The 18,717-nt window shown below is 40.4% G+C and overlaps 1 protein-coding gene across 1 annotated transcript in view; it reads left to right on the plus strand.

Moving 5' to 3' along the window:
* Nucleotides 1-18,717, plus strand: part of LOC126284261 (phospholipase DDHD1-like) — a 180,080-nt gene that overhangs the window by 101,957 nt on the left and 59,406 nt on the right. The window lies entirely within an intron of this gene.

Below are 18,717 nucleotides of genomic sequence, written 5' to 3' on the forward strand. Positions count from 1 at the left end.
AGACTATGATCAGGTAGAAGGTGTTGCGTGCAGAGAACTGATAGCCAGGCTTATGAACGACATTGAAGGAGATGTAAGTTTAAAAACAGTTTCGTAATACGGAGGGTATCAAAACATGCAACATAGTTCGTGTTCTGTAATGCGTTTATAATTTTCAGGTGAATGAGAACGGAGAAAACACTACTGAATCTGCAATTCGAGCAAGCTCATTGCGATGAGTGGCATGCCATTTTTGGTGGGACCACTTGTAAAATCGTACATGGTAGCAGTTGCAGAATGTTTGTTTCCAAGGGAGGTGCAGGCAATTGAAGGGGTTTGTCCGTCAAAGCAAACAATGTCTCGTCAAATCCTGGACATGGCAGCAGATTTAGACATACAGCTCAAGAAAAAGACGGAGAGCTTTGTTGCATTTTCGCTAGCACTTGTCGAAAGCACCGACATATCAGACTGTGCTCAGCTTGCAGTCTTTGTGCGTGGTGTTGACATGGAGCTGCAAGTAACTGCAGAACTCTTGGATGTGGTACCACTCGATTACACCGCAACAGGAAGTGACATTTTTGAAGCTTTTTGTGAATCAGTGGACAATATGAATTTGAAAAATAAACTCAGGGACGAATTCGGGTGTATACATTTTGACTCTTCATCGTTTTATTCACCAAGAGGCACTGTGTGCTGAAACAGTAGAGCTAGGTGGCATAATGAAAGATGTCATGAAGTGTGTGAATTTTGTGTGGCATCACGGTATGAATCTTCACCAATTCAATGGATTCCTGAAAGATATGGGAGCGGAGTATGGGGATATACCTCACCACAGTACAGTTCGTTGGCTGAGTCAGGGAAAAGTTCTTGATGTTTTCTTTGCCCTTCTTGAGGAAATATTCCTTTTTTTCTAAATGAAAGGGGAAGAAATGCATTGTCTGAAAGATATAAAATGGATATCAGACCTGGTGTTCCTAGCTGACATAACTATGCATCTGAATAATTTAAATCTGTCACTGCAGGGCAAAGGGAAGCTAGTCATTGACATGCACGACCAGATCAGAGTGTTCTTAGGAAAGTTACGTTTATTCGAGAGGCAGATGAGTAATGGACATTTAACGTTCTCCAATCATCTTGCTTCTTTAAAACTACCTGAAGGTACTAATTTCGGCAATTACCAAGCAAAGCTAAAGCAGCTTATCAAGTCGTTTGAAACACAGTTCCGAGACCTCACTAGTTTGGAAATGGAACGTAAGGTGTTCAGCACTCCTTTTTCAGTTTCCCCCGATGACTTTTCATTGTCACTTCAATTGGAGATTATTTATTTGCAAAATTCAACTTTTTTGAAAGAGAGGTGCTACAACACGTTGGATTTGTCACAATAGTATTGTTCATTACAGCAAAAAACATTTCCCAAGCTTCAGAACAATGCCGCTCAGATCATGTGCATGTTTGGATCTACGTATTGTTGTGAGCAGCTTTTCACAGCAATGAAAAGAGTAAAAAGTAAGGAACGATTGTTTCTTCAGGATGCAACAATGAAGGCCATCCTCTGCATTAATGCTGCGATGACTTTGACACCTGATATTTCCGATCTAGTAATGAAAAGAAAATGTCAAGCTACAGAGGCCCAATAAATTTAGTATGCAATTTCTTGCAAAAGAGTTGTTTCTTATTTATTTCCTGAACATCGTATTTCCTGGTGTAGCATGTCACCACGTCTTAGCAGCTAAGAGTATGAGGTTGTCGATGTTGTAAGGCGCAGCTGGCACATCAAAACACTTGCCTTGCTGCCTGCCTCAGTCAGCTGTGCCACGTGCTGGCATGCCGGCCCACTTAAATGGTCACAGCGAGCAGGGAGTGCTCCGCAGCTTACAGCGGAGCCGACGAGCTGGAACAGCCTGCTGTAGACTCTGAGATATTGATTTGTTGTTGGTATCACTGAACAGCTCCTGGGATAAAACTGTACTGTTGTTTTTATGATTTGTTGATCTATGGACTGAAGTTTGTTTTCATATTTGAAGGAAGGAAAGCAAATGAAACCCTTTCAGCAATCATCTTTTGGTCTGGCAACAGAATTGTCAAAATAAATAAACAAATAAAGGTCTTTGTGCCACCCATGACATATTTCTCTTATGGACTTCATGCTTTGCAGTCCTAGTCTTGTGTATATGCTACAATGACAAATCCACAGTTATCGTTGCTGCAGTGACCATTATCCTATCTTTGAGCAACAGAAGAATGTTGAAGATTAGGTGGGTAGATCACGTAACTAATGAGGAGGTATTGAATAGGATGGGGGAGAAGAGAAGTTTGTGGCACAACTTGACTAGAAGAAGGGATCGGTTGGTAGGACATGTCCTGAGGCATCAAGGAATCACAAATTTAGCATTGGAGGGCAGTGTGGAGGGTAAAAATCGTAGAGGGAGACCAAGAGATGAATACATTAAACAGATTCAGAAGGATGTAGGTTGCAGTAGGTACTGGGAGATGAAGGAGCTTGCACAGGATAGATTGTCATGGAGAGCTGCATCAAACCAGTCTCAGGACTGAAGACCACAACAACAACAACACATTTGAGACCACCTGATATTCTAGTGCATTTGTCCCTTTGAAAAGTGAGCTGAGATGCATACTCCCCCTAACCCTATGTCATGATATCCCAAGAAAAGAACACTGATAAAATAGTGCAAGAAAAGTCAAATGTTGTTATCCATGTAGTGCATAATGCGGTACCCTAGTCTTATGAACCATCTAGATGCAGGTCTGTCCCATGATTTTCTCAAGGAAAAAAGTCATTGGAAATAGACGAAGAACATTTCAATGACAAACAAGATGATGATAATCTAATTTTTTACAAACAACTTCTAGCAATACCACGTTATTTAATCAAACAATGAAAGAGGGGTGTGCTGGAACAAAATGTCATGTCATTGAAAGCACCTGCAACACATATTCAGGTGTCAACATCTCAGTGGGCATTGTTTCTCATCTGGTATACCTGTTTTCTGACTGAGGAATACTTCATAGATTTCTTTTGGCGTAGCTGACCTACTGTTGAGTTACAAAACTGAAATATCAAATTAAAACAATTTTCATCTGGATTTATTGACATCAAAGTTTAACGGAACACAGTCTTATACCTCTTAACACTTGGCAGATAGAAACATGTAATTTCCTTTTAACAGACTGGGAATTCAGTAGTGCAGCAGCTCACTAGGAGATACCTCCTCAAGCCCCTACATTAAAATGCTTCCCAACCATAGTAACTATAGCAGACAAAGTATCTTTATAATATATGACAAGATTTGGCAAGAAGTTTTTTCCCTACCCAATGGACAAAAAATATCATGGTACCAATATTGAGACCTGATAAGAAGAAGGAAAGAAGAAAAAGAAGAAGAAAATCTAAAACTGTATAGAGAGCTTTTAGACTGATCAGTTTAATGGCAATCATATGCAAACCCCTGCAACATTTTCTTTGTTTGGTGTCTTGAAACAAAACAAAAATTACTTTCACCATTCAGTGCAGATCTGAAAAGTTTCAGTCCACAAGAAACCCCTTTTTGCGATTAGAAATCACCGTCAGGGAGGCTTTAGCTTTTTGTCAATGCCTGGTAGGGTTTTTTGTGATTTATAAAAGGCATATGATACAACATGATTTACAAAAGGCATAAATACAGATTGACAACACCACATCTTAGCTACATTACACTGGTTGGCTTTTCTGAAGTAACTAGCACTCTTAACTAAAAAAGAATTGGTGTGGTCATCATAATCAACATTTACAGGAAAACAAGGTTTCACAGGATTGAGTCCTAAGTGTTACCTTCTTTGCAATTACCATAAGTGGGATTGTTGTAGAAAATATTGGATTATTTATTCTCCTTATTACAGTATTCACTTCACACTACTGCATCAAATGTTGTTTATAAACACTATCAGTTCTGAAGTACTCATGGCATCATTAAGCATGTGTGAAGGCCGTCAACATACTGTGTAACCATACAGTATGTTCTTTCATAATCACAGGTTGTCTTCAAGTATGAAGTAAGGCTCCATCTTAACTGCCAGTGGAGGTGGACTCATAAATGATAACAATCCGTGATTATGAAATACATTTTGTTGGTGCACAGTACGTCAGTGGCCATTGTGTAACTAACGATGAAGCCTTGAGGTCGTAGGAGTTAATAGTGATTAATAAATGACATTAAATATGACTGTGTGTGAAGTAGATACCATAATAAAGAAAATAAATAGTTCATTAATCTCTGCAACAAGTGTATATGAACTGATATCCCCTTGCTTCCAGCAAAACTGAAGGTGTGAAATTAAGGGAAAATGGAATTGACGCCTACAGGGGACCCAATATTGGCCTTGTGTATCTATAACTTGTGTCTGTATTATAGTTATACATTACTATGCTCTCCGCAACAAGACATTGTATTCAAATGGCCATTTGGAAGACACAGCTATGGACCCAAAATCATGGGTATTGTTTTTCACCAACAAAATTGTGGATCATGTGTTTCTTCAAAACTCTATCCACCTACCCATGCTGTGAATTATGTTTCGATAACTAACAGCTGGAAACTGTAGAAATCTTTTGCTTTTTAGGTTTCCTTTTTGAGCACAAACTGACATCGTTATTGCTTATTAAGCAGTTCAAGACAACCAGTATGCAGAAATTAAACTCTCTACACATCCTTGGAAACACTTAACAGGTAGCAGATTGACAGGTTCTTGTTAAATTTAACTAGCCATTAATTTTAAATTGATTGTAGTATAAATGTGTCGCGTATGAGTCAGCAGTCAGCAGCAGTTACTGTTTTAGGCTAACTAGACTCTGTGCCTCACACTGAAATCCACCTAATGACTCAAGCTCTAGGCATGAGCCCTGTCAATGTTCTACTTGTGGAATTAGATATTCCACTTCTAAACATACACAGCCAACAACGTTTAATGAATCTCACAGTTGAGGCTTATTGTAGACCAGAAAATCCCTGTTACATGTTACTTTTCCACAACTCCAACACATGTCCCATTATGAATCACTTTATAGGGAGAAGAGCAATCGTTAGACTGGAAGACGTGACTCAGGAATCCTTTCTCCCCATGCTAATTTGCCTACTTACCCCACAGGTTAAGCTTCACCCTCTGATATACTCCCAGAAATGTAGAAATAGAGCTCTTGTGTGCCAATAAGGATCACATGAACCAGTCAAATCTATACCAGTGGCTCTAAGGATGATTTTTATCAACAGCTATTCCTACCTACCCAATGCAATATCTACATGGCAGAATAGTAGCAATACACACAACTTTATTTATACAGAATATCTCAATCCACTATAAATATTCTCTGTGCAGTGACTTCCTCAGTAACACAAAACCAAATGCCAATTACTCTAACTAGTCCATTAGTCTTCACCATTCGTCAACTTTTATATCAACTCCTCATTACAGGGACCTCTGTGGTGTTCCTCTGGATGCTGAGGCATGTACACAATCTGGATACTATTCATGTTGATAACTTTAGCTAAGGAAATCTCCACAACTGACAAGTGCCAGTACAAATCACAGAAGCTTCATCTCAGGTGTCACATCTTTTAAAAATGGAAAGAAATATGAATTACCAACATCTGTTCCAACAGACTCTGGGCGATAAAAGCATCCACTGAGGAGCAGAGAACATTGGTTTGCCCCTCTCAGAGAGAAGCTGTAGTGCTATGTCTCATCCATACTGATCATACCATCTTCACACATCTATTTACTGTGGCAAGAGAACCCTACCCAGTGCACCTGTGGAGTGACCCTTACAGTTCACCACAGCCTAAAGGCACACGCACTCACTTGACTTTGAGTGTACATTGCGTATCAATCAGCCATCACCAAAGAACCTTTACCAAATATTTAAAGCTCTCATTTTAGGAGGCAATTAATGGGAGGGACATGATAAGGTGACACCTTCTGCTACTTGTTTTGCCTTGAGAGGATCCTCACTCAGCAGCATTTCTGGCCAGACATAAATATCAAATTTTCTCCCCCTGTACTTTAAATCTGTCTGTATATTACTCATCAATATCATCCAGAATATATTGAAATAATCTTTCCTTTTTTTACTACATCTTCTCTTGATGTTAGTACATAAGGGGGTCTAGGAAGTTGGATGGGAGCATCATCTGCCCCATTTATTGTCCCGGGGGGAGCTAACCCTGGCACTTCCCCCTACTACTCTACCATCACTTTCACTTTCACTGTTCTCTGTAAATCATTTATAGAGAATGCGTCACGGCTCTTGACACAACTCTGTTGTAAAGTACTCACAAAACTCGAGTGTTGGCTTGCTGATTATAGTGATAAAGGGAGTATTAACCATGCTGCCGAGTTACACAAAAACATACATCATCATCATCAGGCACAATTTTAAATTCATGCCATTTGTTCACCATGGGATTGTCTTTGTGTACGGGTGTTATCATCCTGGACATTTCTCTTCTTCGTGGATGTGCTAACTGTGTAATGCAGTGGGCTATAGTGTCATTTCTGTATCTGTCATGGGGCCCAGTCACAGGTGAAAGAAGCCTCTGAAAAGAATTATAATTGTATCTCAGTACTGGGTCCTGTAAGTAACATTGCATTTATTGCAGTGTGTTCGTAGTTATCTCCATATTACCGAGTGCAGAAAATCACTGTCTGTAATCAAGTATTACAAAGAGGATACTCTGCCGTGTCTCACAGGTTCAATTCACATGACTGCTGTTTATATCATATGTGCTCTTCCAAGAAGATAAGGAAGTGATAGAAGGGTGAATCACCTAAAACTAGCACCCCAAGTGTTTCAATAATGGAGGTAGCCATTGATATGTGGATTTCACAGATTGGAATGGTAGGCAGTGCCCCTCCTATTGAGCAAAAACACATGTGTATTTATTTATTTAAAAAAGTGCAAATATGTCAATGGAAAACACCAATAGTTGTTTGTTTCATCTTGTAGCTCAAACGAATGTGAATTTCACATGGGTGTATATGTGCAACCTTACAAAGATGTTAATAAGTCTCCAGAGGTGTCATGTTGGTAAATGGGATGACTGCAGTACCTCTGTGGGGTCTGACACATAAAGAATCAGTATACCCTCTGTTCTCAAAATGACCATCACTTGTGTCAGTAAGAGCTTGTGGTCTGCCATGCAGTGAATGCTGTACACATTCTACCATTTCAGCAGTCATCTGCAATTGTTTGAAGAGGTTGGAAGGTTGAAGAGTGTGACGTCTATTGGAATATCTTTCAGTGTACATGGTACTTGAACAAATGTCATGCTTCCTGCATTCATGGTAAACCATGAGCATGTATGCTTTTTTTCGTATTGGAAAATACCATTTTCCAGGTATGTCCTACTACATCCATTATCACCCAATAAATGAGAGGACGTCGCAGTGAATGTCAGTGTACACACAACAAAGTGTAAACAAGCGTAACATTGTCACTTAGCATTTAAGCGATAGGATAGAATAAACAGCTGTCAGCGTTTACAATGTTCACAATACAATAACTTGTATACTACTTCCTCTAGCTTTCTGCAACAAACACCACTGACATTCTAATTTAAGTTACTTATAGGATTTTGCAGTCAATAGATATTGCCCCATTTAAAGATTTGTAACTGTTGTAAAAAGAAAACTGCACTTTTGTCAAATTCTGAGTATCAGCTGCAAATACATGCCCTTGCTTACAATTTAGTTCTGTGGAAACTGCATATTGAGGGTGCCTCCCAGGTCCAAAATATTTGATGTGCAAGTGTTAGCTGATTCACACTGTACACGCTTATGCTACCTGACATCCAAAAAAGGAGCCACTGCCTGACAATGTCCATGAGCTGCCTTGAGGTAATTTTGTGGGATGCACAAAATGTGATCCAACGTGAGATGGAAGAGCCATATATTGGATATATATACCATTCTCTCTTTGAGTGAATGTTCTTCATGTGAAGGCTTGTGTAAACTGTAACAGTATTATGAAAAGGACAGTTGCTGCTCACCATATAGCAGAGATCCTGAGCCTCATATTGGCACAACAAAAGGTCTGTCAGAGGTGAGCTTTCGGCCAACAAGGCCTTTGTTGGGAGGGCAAACACACACACACACACACACACACACACACACACACACACACACACACACACACACACACACACACTCTCTCTCTCTCTCTCTCTCTCTCTCTCTCTCTCTCTCTCTCTCTCTATCTATCTCTATACCCCCCCCCCCCCCCCCCCCCTCCGCCCTCTCCCAGTCTCTGGCTACTGAGACCATACGTGGTCAACCAGTGGCAACTCAGTATTACAGTTACCTGATACAGTGGAGCTCCTTATAACAGTAGTCATGTAAATGTATGTGTTAGTTGTCTGTGTATGTTCATCATCATGTTCTGTAGATTACATCAGGAAGAAGAATATTCATTGATGTGGATGAGTCACAATGTATATAAACAGAGCTGTAGCTCATGAATGTAGTCGTTCCAGTATGGCTGTTAAAAATATTTATTGTGATGTCAATTTCGACATTTTCCGTTTCCAAGAATACTGAAAGCAAATGTTGTCACCAGATGAAATATGCATAAACAAAAGGACAGTGAACCCAGTCCTGAGAGAGAGAGAGAGAGAGAGAGAGAGAGAGAGAGAGAGAGAGAGAGAGAGAGAGAGAGAGCTATTTCTATGTGTCATATTAACAATTAAATATCATCAAACTGTATTATTCTGTTTATAGTTGCACAAGTTATAAATGAACTTCATAGAATCATTAGGAAAATTGTTGATTCTTTTTTATGCAAAATAGCCTCTGTGTATGTACTTCTTACATTCCTTCACTGGTAAATAAATAAAAAAAAAAAAAAAACTATTTTCTACAGGTCGATTTAGAGATTTGTTTGGAATAATTATCAGTATTACATAATATGCTTCTAACAAGAGTTCCCAGTTTTTTTTTTTTTTTTATTATTTGAATAAGCAAATAATTTTTAAGACAGGCAAATAAGATATATTTGTCTTTTTAGTTTGCAAATGTTTCACTCTTTAACTCAGTTTTGTACACACAGCCTCAGTTCCTTTCCTTTCCTAGTGAGGTGATAGCAGCAGCTTGTTACATGTCCTTTACACCCGTTGTCACTTCATGAGATTTTTTGAATTGTTTACAGCTTCTTTTAGTGACTACAGTGGTGGCTTTTATTTACCATGCTGTGAGACTTCTGAGGGCAGAGTAACACAGTTCACAGAGAAATTAATCTGTTAGTCTTTGTGAATAGCTTCTAGTGTTAACACACTATGTTTGTTATATAAGACAATAACTCTGTTATTCTCAAAGGCAAGTGTGTAGGACTCAATACATACAATGGGAAATAACTGAGTCATCAGACATTTAGAATATGTGTACAGTTCATTATTTTGAACAAGGGAGCATTGGTATGCTTCCTGTTTCAAAAGTTTTTGATAACATGTAGATTTTTTATTTTTATTGGGTGTCTTCTGATGAACATTTGTAAGTAATGATGTAGGGACAGGCAATACATCTTAATAGTAATTGTGAAATAGCAGGTAGTTAGACAGTTACCAAGACAAGATTGTTGTATGCTGAACTGTAAAAATATTTTACTGTCAAATAAGTGTTACAAGAAATATACAGACACATTAAAAAAAAAAAAAAGTATACCAGACATCTCAGTTTCCTAAACAAAAGCACCTGATGGTGAATTAAGTTGAACATTATTAACATTATGTATGACAAAAGGTTTACTGTATTGTATCAAAAAGAAAGTTCACTTTAAAAACTAAAAAAGTTCGAAGACATTTTCCAGCCATTCTCTCTCCTTGCAGTTTTAAGGTTTACTGTAGATTGGTAAGAGATGGAACGGATCCCCCGTGGTACACAAAAAAGGTCCGAACGCTGTTGCAGAGGCAACGGAAAAAGCATGCGAAGTTCAGAAGAACGCGAAATCCTGAAGATGGGCTAAAATTTACAGACGCGCGAAATTTGGCACGTACTTCGATGCGAGATGCCTTTAATAGGTTCCACAACGAAACATTGTCTCGAAATTTGGTAGAAAATCCGAAGAAATTCTGGTCGTATGTAAAGTACACAAGCGGCAAGACGCAGTCAATACCTTCGCTGCGCAGTGCCGATGGTACTGTTATCGACGACTGTGCCGCTAAAGCGGAGTTATTGAACGCAGTTTTCCGAAATTCCTTCACCAGGGAAGACGAATGGAATATTCCAGAATTTGAAACACGAACATCTGCTAGCATGAGTTTCTTAGAAGTAGATACCTTAGGGGTTGCGAAGCAACTCAAATCGCTTGATACGGGCAAGTCTTCAGGTCCAGATTGTATACCGATTAGGTTCCTTTCAGATTACGCTGATACTATAGCTCCCTACTTAGCACTCATATACAACCGCTCGCTCACCGATAGATCTGTACCTACAGATTGGAAAATTGCGCAGGTCGCACCAGTGTTCAAGTAGGGTAGTAGGAGTAATCCATTTAACTACAGACCTATATCATTGACGTCGGTTTGCAGTAGGGTTTTGGAGCATATACTGTATTCAAACATTATGAATCACCTTGAAGGGAACGATTTATTGACACGTAATCAGCATGGCTTCAGAAAACATCGCTCTTGTGCAACGCAGCTAGCTCTTTATTTGCACGAAGTAATGGCCGCTATCGACAGGGGATCTCAAGTTGATTCCGTATTTCTAGATTTCCGGAAAGCTTTTGACACCGTTCCTCACAAGCGACTTCTAATCAAGCTGCGGAGCTATGGGGTATCGTCTCAGTTGTGCGACTGGATTCGTGATTTCCTGTCAGGAAGGTCGCAGTTCGTAGTAATAGACGGCAAATCATCGAGTAAAACTGAAGTGATATCAGGTGTTCCCCAGGGAAGCGTCCTGGGACCTCTACTGTTCCTGATCTATATAAATGACCTGGGTGACAATCTGAGCAGTTCTCTTAGGTTGTTCGCAGATGATGCTGTAATTTACCGTCTAGTAAGGTCATCCGAAGACCAGTATCAGCTGCAAAGCGATTTAGAAAAGATTGCTGTATGGTGTGTCAGGTGGCAGTTGACGCTAAATAACGAAAAGTGTGAGATGATCCACATGAGTTCCAAAAGAAATCCGTTGGAATTCGATTACTCGATAAATAGTACAATTCTCAAGGCTGTCAATTCAACTAAGTACCTGGGTGTTAAAATTACGAACAACTTCAGTTGGAAGGACCACATAGATAATATTGTCGGGAAGGCGAGCCAAAGGTTGCGTTTCATTGGCAGGACACTTAGAAGATGCAACAAGTCCACTAAAGAGACAGCTTACACTACACTCGTTCGTCCTCTGTTAGAATATTGCTGCGCGGTGTGGGATCCTTGCCAGGTGGGATTGACGGAGGACATCGAGAGGGTGCAAAGAAGGGCAGCTCGTTTTGTATTATCGCGTTATAGGGGAGAGAGTGTGGCAGATATGATACACGAGTTGGGATGGAAGTCATTACAGCATAGACGTTTTTCGTCGCGGCGAGAGCTTTTTACGAAATTTCAGTCACCAACTTTCTCTTCCGAATGCGAAAATATTTTGTTGAGCCCAACCTACATAGGAAGGAATGATCATCAAAATAAAATAAGAGAAATCAGAGCTCGAACAGAAAGGTTTAGGTGTTCGTTTTTCCCGCTCGCTGTTCGGGAGTGGAATAGTAGAGAGATAGTATGATTGTGGTTCGATGAACCCTCTGCCAAGCACTTAAATGTGAATTGCAGAGTAGTCATGTAGATGTAGATGTAGATGCTTCAAAGGTTATTCTCAAGATATGTGAAACTCTTGCCATGCTGTTTCTCTTATTTAATTTATGATTTAAAAAGGGGAGACTGCTGCTCACCGTACTGTGGAAATATTGAGTCACAGACAGGCGCAAGAAAAAGACTGCTAAACAAGTTAGCTTTTGTCCAAAAGGCCTTCTTCTGAATTAGACCACACACACACACACACACACACACACACACACACACACACACACACACACACATATATATATATATATATATATATATATATATATATATATATATATTAAAAACAAAGATTCCAAGACTTACCAAGCGGGAAAGCGCCGGCAGACAGGCACATGAACAAAACACACAAACACACACACAGAATTACGAGCTTTCGCAACTGGCAGTTGCTTCGTCAGGAAAGAGGGAAGGAGAGGGAAAAATGAAAGGATGTGGGTTTTAAGGGAGAGGGTAAGGAGTCATTCCAATCCCGGGAGCGGAAAGACTTCCCTTAGGGGAAAAAAAGGACAGGTGTACACTCGCGCACACACACACACATATCCATCCGCACATACACAGACACAAGCAGACATATTTAAAGGCTTGTGTCTGTGTATGTGCGGATGGATATGTGTGTGTGTGTGCGAGTGTACACCTGTCCTTTTTTTCCCCTAAGGGAAGTCTTTCCGCTCCCGGGATTGGAATGACTCCTTACCCTCTCCCTTAAAACTCACATCTTTTCATTTTTCCCTCTCCTTCCCTCTTTCCTGACAAAGCAACTGCCAGTTGCGAAAGCTCGTAATTCTGTGTGTGTGTTTGTGTGTTTTGTTCATGTGCCTGTCTGCCGGCGCTTTCCCGCTTGGTAAGTTTTGGAATCTTTGTTTTTAATATATTTTTCCCATGTGGAAGTTTCTTTCTGTTTTATATATATATGACCACTGTCTCTGACTGCTGAGGCCAGCCAGTGTCCCATCCTAAATTTTCCATTGTTTGATTTGTGATTTAAAGTTGACGAAGAATTTGTATAATCCCTTGAATACACAAGAATGGTTTGTTACTTGAGGGGCAGTCAAATTAAAACCAAACATCCACCAGAAAGAATAATATAATGCTTCAATTCAAAAGTAATCACCACATGCATTAAGACCATTGAGAGATGAGATGATCAGTTCCTGTTTCGCAGAATGTGGTCAGCCGCTGGCAGTTCCACAACCACAGCCTCTGTTGCACTTCCTCTTCTGACTGAAACAAACATCCACACATGTTTTTCTTCAGGTTGCCAAAAACATGTTAATCACATGGTGAAAGATCCAGGCTGTATGGAGGATGTTGCAGTTTTTCCCAACCAAATCGCTAGCCTTCATCCAATTGGCAGTGTGGGGTCAGTTGTTATAGTGCGACAGATGATTCTGTCCAGTAGCATTCTGACAGCCTGAGGGGAAGACCTAAAGCCAACAGTAGAAACATTCCACACCTCCCCTACAAAATAAATCCAGAGTTTTTCACGCAAGTTCCCGTAAGGCCATGATGACCTCCTGCAACTGCAGGGACCTCATTGAGTTCCTCAAATGTTGAACCACAATCAATGTACAGTGGTATGAAGACACTTTGCAGAAATTGTGACTTGTCCCATAAATCAAAATTCCCAGGCATGCTGTTGGATGGAATCATTCTATTACATGGTGAAGCCAATCCCCACTCTGCCAATCAGATGAAGGCTATACTTCAGTGATTTGCTTGGGAAATGCTGATCCATCCTTCGTACAGCCCAGATCACTTTCTGTGTGATTCACATTGTTGGTGACCTGTAGAAAGAAATGCATGTTGTTGGTTTCAGTTGGATGAGGAAGTGCAAGAATGGACGCAGTTGTAAATCCATCAGAAGCTGACCACTCTCTAAAAATCACGAATTGATTGTCTTGTCTCCCAGTGGGATAAATGTCTTAATGAATGTGGTGTTTACTTTTGAGTGGAATGATTCTTCGGTCCTGTTGGGGCAGGTGTTCAGTTTTCGTTTCACTACACCTTATATTTTGAATGTGATACATGTGAACATTTGGATTGATTGTCTGTTTAGCCATGACTGTTCACTCCATTTGTTACACAGGATATTCAGCAATTTCATTAGTTTCAATAGGTTCCATCATGAAGAAGAATCTCCGGGGATGTTGGAATGAGTTACAAAATACACTAGCAAAGTGAACCAGCATTAATAATTAACGATTGTCAAAAAACTGTGAACTGTTTTTACATGCCGAAGCCAAATTTAATGTAGCAAAGTTAACAAGAATGCTACAGTTTTCAAGTAAACAGTTCACTGCTTCCTCAGTTATATCAAACGGCTGTAATTCATCTTCCATTGACTTCTTCATACAGGCATGGCCACTATGACATTTTTTGTTGTGCAACAGATGTGTATATGTTCCCAGAACAAATGCTGAACTATTGAGTGTCTCTCTGTTTTTAGTGGCCATTAACGGTCTAGTAGCAGCAGTCGGGCCCTCTGTCTCACCTTCTCTGTATGCAGGTGACTTCTGCGTTTCATACTGCTGCTCCAGCACTGTTGTTGCTGAGCGACATCTACAGGGAGCCATCTACAAGGTGCAGTCATGGGCTCTAGTCCACGGCTTCCAGTTTTCAGCCGCAAAGTTATATGTCATGCACTTCTGTCGGTGTTGTACCATTCACCGGAAACCCGCACTTTACCTTAATGACGATCCGCTCACTGTAGTGGAGACATATCAGTTCCTAGGACTGGTTTTTGATGCTCGATTGACTTGGCTCCCTCATCTTCGGCAGCTTAAGCAGAAGGGCTGGCAGCACCTCAGTGCCCTCCATTGCCTGAGCAACACCAATTGGGGTGCAGATCTCTCTATGCTGCTGCAGCTCTACAGAGCCCTTGTCCAATGCCAAATTGTCTATGTGAATGTGGTTTATGGTTTGGCAGTGCCTTCAGCATTACATTTACTAGGCCCTGTGCACCACTGTGGGGTTCGTTTAGCGACAGGAGCTTTTAGGAAGAGTCCGGTGACCAGTGTATTGGTGGAGGCTGGTGTCCCTCCACTGCAGATCGGACGTGTGCAACTGCTCGCCAGTTACGCAGCACACATTCATAGTTCACCTGAGCATCCAAATTACCATCTCCTTTTCCCACCCACAGCAGTCCATATTCCACACTGGTGGTCCAGATCGGGGCTAACGATTGCGGTACGCATGCAGTCCCTTCTCTCTGAACTGGAGTCCTTTCCTTTACCACCTCTACTTGCGGTCCATTCATGTATGTCTCCATGGTGTACGCCTCGGCCGCAGCTTTGTCTGGACCTTTTGCGTGGCCCTAAGGACTCCGTTAACCCTGCCGCTCTCCGCTGTCATTTCCTCTTGATTCTTGACATGTTGCAGGGCTCTGAAGTGGTTTACACTGACTGCTCAGTGGCTGATGGTTACGTAGGCTTCGCATTTGTTCATGGAGGACATATTGAGCAGCTCTCCTTGTCAGTTGGTTGCAGTGTTTCACTGCAGAGCTGGCGGCCATATCCTGTGCTCTTAAGTACATCCGCTCATGCCCTGACAAGTCATTTCTCCTGTGTACTGACTCATTGAGTGGGCTACAAGCTATCGACCAGTGTTACCCTCGCAACCCTCTGGTAGCATCCATTCAGGAGTCCATTTATGCCCTGGAACAGTCCCGCCATTCTGTGATGTTTGTGTGGACCCCAGGACACGTCAGAATCCCTGGCAGCGAACTAGCCGACAGGCAGGCCAAACAGGCGACACAGAAACGGCTCCTGGAGATAGTCATCTCCGAAGCTGACTTGCGTTCTGTCTTACACCGCAGAGTTTTCTGGCTTTGGGAGACAAAATGACATAACAGCATGCACATTAAGGAGACTATGAATGTGTGGAAGTCTTCCATGACCTCTCACAGGGAATCGGTGGTCCTCTGCCGGCTCCACATTGGCCATACATGGCTAACGCATGGTTACCTACTCCGTCGTGAGGACCAACCTCAGTGTCGCTGTGGCTCCCAAATTACAGTCATCCACCTTTTGCTGTACTGCCCACTTTTAGACGCTCTGCGGCAGACTTTTAACTTTCCCAGCGCCCTGCCTTCGGTGTTGGGCGACAATGCCTCCATAGCAGCTTTAGTTTCACGTTTTATCTGTGAGAGTGGGTTTTATACTTCTGTGTAGGTTTTAGCACATGTCCTTTGTCCGTCTGTGTCTTCCACCCTAGTGCTTTTAGGGTGGAGGTTTCAATGTGTTGCAGAGTTGCCTGCTTTCCCTTTTTATTCTTGTGGTTGGTGCCACTGTAATCTGCTTTCTTCTGTTTCTAGCATATATCTGTTGTTTTCTTGTCGTCTTTTGTTCCTTTTAGTGTTCGTTGCCTTCCCTTTGTTCTTGTGGCTTTTCCTTTCTTTCCGTTTTGTGTTATATGTTTCGTCTGTTTTATTCTCATACTTGTGGCATTGTTTTATTAGGACCAAGAGACTGATGACCTCATAGTTTGGTCCCTTCTCCTACCTCTAAACCAACCAACCAACCAACCAACCAACCAGATGCTGAACAAACTTTGCATACAATAATGTTACGGCCTGTTTATAATAAGTAATGTTATTTGTCATGCAGATAAAATGGTTCTTTCATTCTTGAATTTACATAATCAAATAATTTCGAAATGTGTCTAGTAGGGTATGATTGTAATTTTCTTTGAAACGTATATGGGCCTCACAATTTCTTGCATTATTCTATAGGAGCCTGTTGAATGAAATATCTTTTTCCTACAGGGCTGTACTGTAGTGAAAATTAATTTACACTTCATTGTTGGTCGGTATCAGTATCATTTTCAAAAGCACCACCAGTCATCCAAGTGTACAATAAAACATCACCAGTGCATCTAGACTGAATCTTTTATTCTGTGACAAAGTATTCAGTGTTTGAGATTCTGCGATAGGTTAAAAATGTGTGCTGACAAAACTGACAGTGGGTTGCAAGCCATAACCACATAACTCCATTCATAAGATCATTGTCACAGAATTAAAAGATTGAGTTGGGAAGTATTGTTCTTGGTGAGTTATTTAGAAGGTGAGAACTGCATTGAAATATTTCCCATTAAAATCATATTATAAATGCAGTCAAATACAGCACACAGAAAAATGTTTCTTGTACACGTCTTGGAGTTCTGTCCTGAATGTACTCTATATAATGTTGGTTATAGGAAGGTTGCAATGCCAGAAGAACATAGAAAAAAGCAGAATGAACTAAGGAGGATAAGTGATCAATTCAGAGACTGGCAGGTGACCCTAAATGTAAATAAATTTAATATTCATGAATAAATAGGTGAAGGCATCCATTACTGTTTGATTATGCTATTGATCAAAAATCGCTGGAAACAGTAACATCCATAAAATACACAGGGCTAACCATCCAAAGTGCCCTAAAGTGGAATGTCTGCATAAAATAAACTGGAGGAGAAGGAGGTCTCAGGCTGAGATTATTGGAAGAATCTTAAGGGAAAGTAATTATCCACGAAAGAGGTGGCTTACAGAAGACATGTTTGACCAATTATTGAGCAGTGTTCATCAGTCTGGGACCCTTACCATGCAGGATTAAAAGAAGAACAGAAGAACTAGAGAAGATCCAACAAAGAGTAGAAAGTGCCATTGTGTGAGAGTGTCATGGAGATGCTCCACAAACTGCAGTGGCAGGCACTGCAAAAGAGAGATGTATCACAGAGTAAATTATTGTTGAAATTCCAAGAGTTTGCATTAAAAAAAAAAGAGTTTAGCAACATATTACTTTCTCTCACATATATCTTGCAAAATGATCCCAACGAAAAAAATTGAGAAATTAGAACTGATACAGAAATTTATTGACAGTCATTCTTCTCATCTACTATTCATGAAATAAACAGAGAAGTTGGAAAATTGTAGTGATACCATGTAACACATTCCATGAAGTAACTTGTGGAGATAGACGTAGATGTAAGTGCACAAGACAAGGATCTGTATCTATCTTTTGGTCTGGCAACCATTTTTCAATGTGTCGAGGGGTTTCATAACAGTGCACAGTCCACTGTAGAGTAAAACATTCATCAAAGTGACAGTAATTACAGAAACAATCTCCAGGCTATGGCTAGCCATTTATTTGCTCTATACTGTCTCCTGTGACCATTAATTAAGCAAACTATGAGGATGAACTTCGATGGGGTGTGGACCTTGCAAGAATGCTGCTGATAGTTATAACTGTGAAGGCCTGTCGTGATTTTAATTTTCTAGCTCAGTCAGGGTGATTCTCGGTATAAAATCAACATCAAATTAGAGAGCAAAAACCCAATACATCAAATTGATTTAAATAGGAACATTTCAGTAGTCATGGGTATAATGCAACATTACACTGTCACGTAGAAAGAGCATAAGTTAAATACTTTTACATGGATGGAAAGTGATACCTTGTGGACACAAAGGTGAAAACCTTTGTATTAAAAGAAATTGTGAGGGAATAATCACTGATTTTTGACAAAACTGATCAAAATTTCCAAGAGGAATTAAAAAAGACAAACAGGATAAGAATGAGCAGGCTGTGAAATGTCAGACGAGATGTTCAATGGGACAAAAAGAGAAAGGGTGATGAGAGAGCAAAACGGTTGTAGTCCTAAGTGGAAAACTATGTGATAATTGTTTTAATGTGGGATGTTAGTTTAATAAAATCTACAGTGTCTCAGTGTGCTGAACACAATAAACAAAAGCACCTCCTATTGGTGCATGCAGCAACGTTTTGTATTTCTCTCAACTCTTCAACTTTGCTAGTTGGTCATTTATGAAGTCACCATAGTGGTTTTAGTATACTCCAATATTTTACAATAAAAAATGCAAAAATATCTATCCTATCTCGACATTATGTTTTCAGGTAACTTTAAAAACCCT

Source organism: Schistocerca gregaria, chromosome 8 (assembly GCF_023897955.1).
Source record: "Schistocerca gregaria isolate iqSchGreg1 chromosome 8, iqSchGreg1.2, whole genome shotgun sequence".
Classification (NCBI taxonomy): Eukaryota; Metazoa; Arthropoda; class Insecta; order Orthoptera; family Acrididae; genus Schistocerca; species Schistocerca gregaria.